This window comes from Rhinopithecus bieti, unplaced genomic scaffold, assembly GCF_001698545.2.
Source record: "Rhinopithecus bieti isolate Rb0 unplaced genomic scaffold, ASM169854v2 scaffold_3879, whole genome shotgun sequence".
In the NCBI taxonomy this organism is placed as follows: Eukaryota; Metazoa; Chordata; class Mammalia; order Primates; family Cercopithecidae; genus Rhinopithecus; species Rhinopithecus bieti.
The window spans coordinates 103,996-110,958 of record NW_016804177.1 but is presented as its reverse complement, the minus strand read 5'-3'; positions in this window follow the sequence as shown (position 1 = coordinate 110,958).

The window sequence follows — 6,963 nt, the reverse complement described above, 5'->3', positions numbered from 1 at the left end:
TAAAGTATAATAAAAAAAAAAAAAGAAAGAAAGAAAGAAGAGAGCCAGGTACCTGGAGAGCCATGTTCTATTTTCCCAATGTTATTTGGCAAGCCTGCCCTTGTCCAGGCCAAACCATGATTGACATCAGGAAAGACTGGGCAATCAGCAGCCATAAATCACACAACAGTCCCAGAGCTGCTGATGGGTTCTTGCCTAAGGCTATGGACTGTAGCTGAAATGAAGCTTCTGGAGACCCAAATTCAAAAACGGATGCTCATTAGCACTCATTCCAGCCACTTGCAGGCTGGTGAGGGTCATTCTGTGATGGGAATGAGGATGCTGTGACAGCATGAGAATCAGTCCCCATAGCTAATTGACTCTACAAAGATTGACCTGAGTGTTAGGGTTCCTCCCTTGCTTTATGCAGGACAGAAACCTGGTTGATAAACAGCATGCTAATAAAAAGCATCCTGGCCAGGTGCGGTGGCTCACGCCTATAATCCCAGCACTGAGGGAAAATAACCTCAGTTATTTTCATACTAATATCATGGTTTTTTGCCTCATCAGTGTATCATCTGTACTTCTATGAGCAGTTTTCTTTAAAAGAAGTCACTCTTTTTACTTCAACATGCTCACTCAAAAAGGAGACTTTATACCGTTTCCATAAGTGCAAGACCTGTATAACCTGCCATAAATTAGAGGTATGCATGGAAAATGTGTGACTGCGTTTTTTAAATTAAAATGATGGCAAAAATAAAGCAGTGCATAAAGAAATGCCAGAAAAAACACTTCTAATTTATAAAAGTGTGTAACTGAAAAAAGTCACTCAATGGGAAAAGTGAACCATTGAAGGCCAGTTAGTCACTTGAAAGCAGGGCCAGCCTTGATCGCCATCATGATCACCAGGTAGGTGACAAAGCAAGGGTTACCTACCTTTGGCAAGGTCATTGTCACCAAGGTCATTTCCTTCTGCTTCACAGGACGTCTTCCTGTTAACATTCAGTTCAGTGGGCAGAAATTGTACTATGTTTACACCTTCCCAGGACCGTTATACTTAGGGGGTCAGACTCCCTGAGGTCAATCAGGTCCTAGGACTGACTGATCAGAGTATCTGGAGGAAATTTTGGCCTGGTGGTGGGTCTCAGAGGAGAGAGCTGTACTCCCATGGGCATAACTAGTCAGCCTCAATGGCTCAAACAACTGACGATCGGGCCATGTACATTCACCAGTCAATCACCCTGTGACTGCTGAGCAAGAATTATTAGTGAGAGTAGGGTAAACTATGGTAGCAAATAGGCCCAGAATTTCAATGGCTTATTTTTCATTTACGTGAAGAAGTAGAGTGTTGTTGTTCAGGTCAACAATGTGGTTGTCCTCCATATGGTCACTCAGTGATCCAAATTAGAGTATCAGCAAACTTTTTCTGTAAAGTGCCAGATAGTAAATATTTTAGGTTTTGCAGGCCATGTTCTCTCTTTGGCAACTGCTGTGATAGTAAAGGCACCCATGGATGATACCTATGCAAATGGATATGACTGTGTTTCAATTGTTTCATTCTTCTGCATATGGCTGGCCAGTTATCCCAGCACCATTTACTGAATAGGGAGTCCTTTCCCCATTGCTTGTGTTTGTTGACCTTGTCGAAGATCAGATGGTTTTAGGTGTGTGGCTTTATTTGTGAGTTTTCTCTTCTGTTCCATTGGTCTGTGTGTCCATTTTTGTACCAGTATCATACTATTTTGGTTACTGTATCCTTATAGTACAGTCTGAAGTTGGGTAATGTGATGCCTCTGGCTTTGTTGTTTTTGCTTAGGATTGCTATGATGATTCTGGCTCCCTTTTGGTTGCATATGAATTTTAGAATTGTTTTTTCTAACTCTGTGAAGAATCAGCACAGGTAGTTTGATGGGAATAGCATTGAATCTGTAAATTGCTTTAGGCAGTATGGCCATTTTAATGATATTGATTTTTCCTATCCATGAGCATTGAATGTTTTTCCACTTATTTGTGTCATCTCCAATTTCTTTGAGCAGTGTTTTGTAGTTCTCCTTGTAGAGATCTTTCACTTCCTCAGTTAGCCATATTCCTAGGTATTTCATTTATTTGTGGTTATTGTAAATGGGATTGTGGTCTTGATTTGACTCTCAGCCTGGATAATTGATGTATAGAAATGCTAGTAATTTTTGTACATTGACTTTGTATCTTGGAACCTTGCTAAAATAATTTATCAGTTCTAGTAGCCTTTTCGGGGATTCTTTAGGGTTTTCTAAGTATAGAATTATATCATCAGTGAAGAGAGATAGTTTGGCTTCTTCTTTTCCTGTTTAGATGCCTTTTATTTCTTTTTCTTGCCTGATTGCTCTAGTTAGGACTTCCAGGGCTATGTTTAATAGGAGTGGTGAGAGTCAACATTTTTGTCTTGTTCCATATCTCAAGGGGAACGCTTCCAGATTTGCCCATTCGGTATGATGTTGGCTGTGGGTTTGTCATAGACGGCTCTTATCATTTTGAGGTGTGCTCCTTTAATGCTTAGTCTGTTGAGGGTTTTTAACATGAAAGGATGTCAGATTTATTATTGTCTATTGAGATGAACATATTGTTTTTGCTTTAAATTCTGTTTATGTGATGAAACACATTTATTGATTTGTACTTGTTGAACCAATTCTTGCATCTCAGGGATAAAGCCTACTTGATCATTGTATATTAACTTTTTGATGTGCTGCTGAATTTGGTTTGCTAGTATTTTGTTGAGGAATTTTGTGTTTATGTTCATCAGGGATATTGGTCGGAAGTTTTTTTTTCGTTGTGTCTATACCAGATTTTGGCATTAGGCTGATGCTGGCTTCATAGAATGAGTTAGAGAGGAGCCCCTCCTCTTGGATTTTCTTGGAATAGTTTCAGTAGAATTGGTCTCAGTTCTTCTTTGTACATGTGGTAGAATTTGACTGTGAATTCATCTAATCCAGGACTTTTTTTTGGTTGGTAGGGTTTTGTTGTTGTTGTTGTTACTGGTTCAATTTCAGAGTTTCATATTAGTCTCTTCAGGATTTCAATCTCTTCCTGATTCAATCTTAGGAGATTGAATATTGCCAGGAATTTATTTATTTTCTCTAGATTTTCTAATTTGTGCACATAGAGTTGTTCATAATATTATCTGAGGATCATTTGTATTTCTGTGGTATCAGGTATAATATCATTTTTGTCATTTCTGGTTGTGCTTGTTTGGATCTTCTTTGATTTTGTTAATCTAGCTAGAGGTCTATTGATCTTGTTTGTTTTTACTAATAACCAACTTGTAGCTTTATTGATCATTTGTATGAATTTTTACAACTCAATGTCAACTTCTCTAATTTTAGTTATGTTTTCTTTTGCTAGCTTTGGGGTTGGTTTGTTCTTTTTTTCTAGTTCTTTTAGGTGCAAACTTACATTGTTAATGTAATCTTTCTAACTTCTTGATGAAGACGTTTGGTGCTATAAACTTTCCTCTTAACACTGCTTTAGCTGCATCCCAGAGATGTTGGTAAGTTGCATCCCTATTTTCAATAATTTCAAATAATTTGTTGATTTATGCCTTAAATTTTATATTCACCCAGGAGTTATTCAGAAGTAAGTTGTTTAATTTCCATGTATTTATGCAGTTTTGAGAGATGTTCTTGATAATATTTTTATTTTTATTGCACTGTGGTCCAAGAGTGTGCTTGGTATGATTTCAACTTTACAAAAAAATTTTAACACTTGCTTTATGACTGAACATGCAGTTAATCTTAGAATATGTTCTGTGTGGCCAGGTGTGGTGGCTTATACCTATAATCCCAGCACTTTGGGAGGCCAAGGCAGGCAGATCATTTGAGGTCAGGAGTTTGAGACCAGCCTGGCCAGCATGGTGAAACCCAGTCTCTACTAAAAATACAAAAAAAAATATATATATATATAGCTGGCCGTGGTAACAGGTGCCTATAGTCCCAGAGATACTCAGGAGGTTGAGGCAGAAGAATCACTTGAACCTGGGAGGTGGAGGTTGCAGAGAGCCAAGATCACACCATTGCACTCCAGCCTGGGCAACAAGAGTGAAACCCCTTTCAAAAAAAAAAAAAAAAAAAAAATAGAATTTGTTCTGTGTGCAGGTGAGAAGAATGTTTGTTCTGCGGTTGTTTGGTGGAGTGCTCTGTAGCTGCCTTTTAGGTCTAACTGGCCAAGAGTCAAGTTTAAGTCTAGAGTTTCTTTGTTTGTTTTCTGCCTCAATTATCTATCTAATGCTGTCAGTGGAATGTTGAAGTCTCCCACTATTATTGTGTGGTTGTCTAAGTCTTTTTGTAGTCCAAGAAGAATTGTTTCATGAATTGGGGGGCTCCAATGTTGGGTGTGTATTTATTTAGGATAGTTAATCCTTCTTGTTGAATTGTACCTTTTAGCATTATGTAATACCCTTCTTTGTCCTTTTTTTGTTTTTTTTTTTATTATTATACTTTAAATTCTAGGGTACATGTGCATAATGTGCAGGTTTGTTACATATGTATACATGTGCCATGTTGGTGTGCTGCACCCATTAACTCGTCATTTACATTAGGTATATCTCCTAATGCTATCCCTCTCCCCTCCCCCCACCCCACCACAGGCCCTGGTGTGTGATGTTCCCCACCCTGTGTCCAAGTGTTGTCATTGTTCAGTTCCCATCTATGAGTGAGAACATGCAGTGTTTGGTTTTCTGTCCTTGTGATAGTTTGCTCAGAATGATGGTTTCCAGCTTCATCCCTGTCCCTACAAAGGACATGAACTCATCCTTTTTTATGGCTGCATAGTATTCCACGAGATATATATATGCCACATTTTCTTAATCCAGTCTATCATTGATGGACGTTTGGGTTGGTTCCAAGTCTTTGCTATTGTGAATAGTGCTGCAGTAAACATACGTGTGCATGTGTCTTCATAGCAGAATGATTTATAATCCTTTGGGTATATACCCAGTAATGGGATGGCTGGGTCAAATGGTATTTCTCATTCTAGATCCTTGAGGAATCGCCACACTGTCTTTCACAATGGTTGAATTAGTTTGCAGTCCCACCAACAGTGTAAAAGCTTTCTTATTTTTCCACATCCTCTCCAGCACTTGTTGTTTCCTGACTTTTTAGTGATCGCCATTCTAACTGGTGTGAGATGGTATCTCATTGTGGTTTTGATTTGCATTTCTCTGATGACCAGTGATGATCAGCATTTTTTCATGTGTCTGTTGGCTGCATAAATGTCTTCTTTTGAGAAGTGTCTGTTCATATCCTTTGTCCACTTTTTGATAGGGTTGTCTGATTTTTTTCTTGTAAATTTGCTTAAGTTATTTGTAGATTCTGGATATTAGCCCTTTGTCAGATTGGTAGATTATAAAAATTTTCTCCCATTCTGTAGGTTGCCTGTTCACTCTGATAGTTTCTTTTGCTGTGCAGAAGTTCTTCTGTTTAATTAGATCCCATTTGTCAATTTTGGCTTTTGTTGCTGTTGCTTTTGGTGTTTTAGTCATGAAGTCCTCACCCATGCCTATGGCCTGAATGGTATTGTGTGTGTTCTTCTTAATAGAAATTGATTTAATGTCTATTTTATCTGATATAAAAATAGTGACTCTTGTTCTTTTTAGTTTTCCATTTGCATGGTAGATATTTCTCCATCCCTTTACTTTGAACCTGTGGGTGTCACTACATGTGAGATGGGTCTGTTGAAGACAGCAGATGGTTGGGTCTTGTCTTTTATCTGGCTTGTCACTGTGTGTCTTTTCAAGTGGGGGCATTTAGGCCATTTACATTCAGGGTTAGTATAGGCATGTGAGATTTTGAGCCTGTTGCTGTGTTGTTAGCTGGTTATTACGTAGACTTGGTTGTTTAGTTGCTTTATAGTACCTGTGGGCTATATTCTTAGTGTGATTTTGTGGTAACCAGTATCATTCTTTTGATTCCATGTTTAGCACTCCCTTAATGACCTCTTGTAAGGCTGGTTTAGTTGAAACAATGTCCTTCAGCATTTGCTTGTCTGAGAGGATTTTGTTTCTCCTTCACTTATGCAGCTTAGTTTGGAGGAATATAAATTCTTGGTTGGTATTTCTTTTCTTTAAGGACACTAAAAATAGGCCCCCAATCTCTTCTGGGGTGTAAGATGTCTGCTGATTGGTCTGCTGCTAGCCTGATGGGGTTCTCTCTGTATGTTACTTGACCCTTCTCTCTAGCTGCCTTTAAGATTTTTTCTTTTGTGTTGAAGTTGATGAATCTGATGACTATGCTCCTTGAGGATGGTCATCTTGTATAGCATCTACCTGGGGTTCTCTGTGTTTCCTGAATTTGCATGTTAACCTCTCTAGTGAGATTAGAGAAATTTTCGTGGACTCTAACCCCACATATATTTTGCAAGGTTGCTTATTCTCTTTTTTTTCTCTCAGGAATGCCAATGAGTTGCAGATTTGGTCTCTACATATTTCTTGGAAGTTTTGTTCATTAATTTTTAAAAAAAAATTTGTCTGACTGAGTCAATTTGAAGAACTGGTCTTTGTGCTGTGAGATTCTTTCCTCATCTTGGTCTATTCTGCTGATAATACTTTTAATTACATTATAGAATTATCGTAGTGAATTTTTTAGCTCTGGAAATTCAGTTTGGTTCTTTCTTAAAATGGCTATTTTGTCTTTTAGGTCTTGGATTGTTTTACTGGATTTCTTGGGTTAGGTTCCAACTTTCTCCTGAATCTTGATGAGCTTTCTTGCCATCTGCATTCTGAGTTCTATGCCTGTCATTTCGGTCTGGTTAAGAGCCATTGCTGGAAAGCTAGTGGACTCATCTGGAGGTAAGGGGATGCTCTGGCTTTCTGAGTTGCCAGAGTTCTTGCACCAATTCTTTCTCATCTGGGAGGGCTTATGTTCCTTTTACTGTGGTGTAAGTTGAGTATTGTCAGTTGGCTTCTGGGTGTTTTCAGAAGGTCAAGGTTCTGTTCAGGGTCTTTATTTGTGGTTA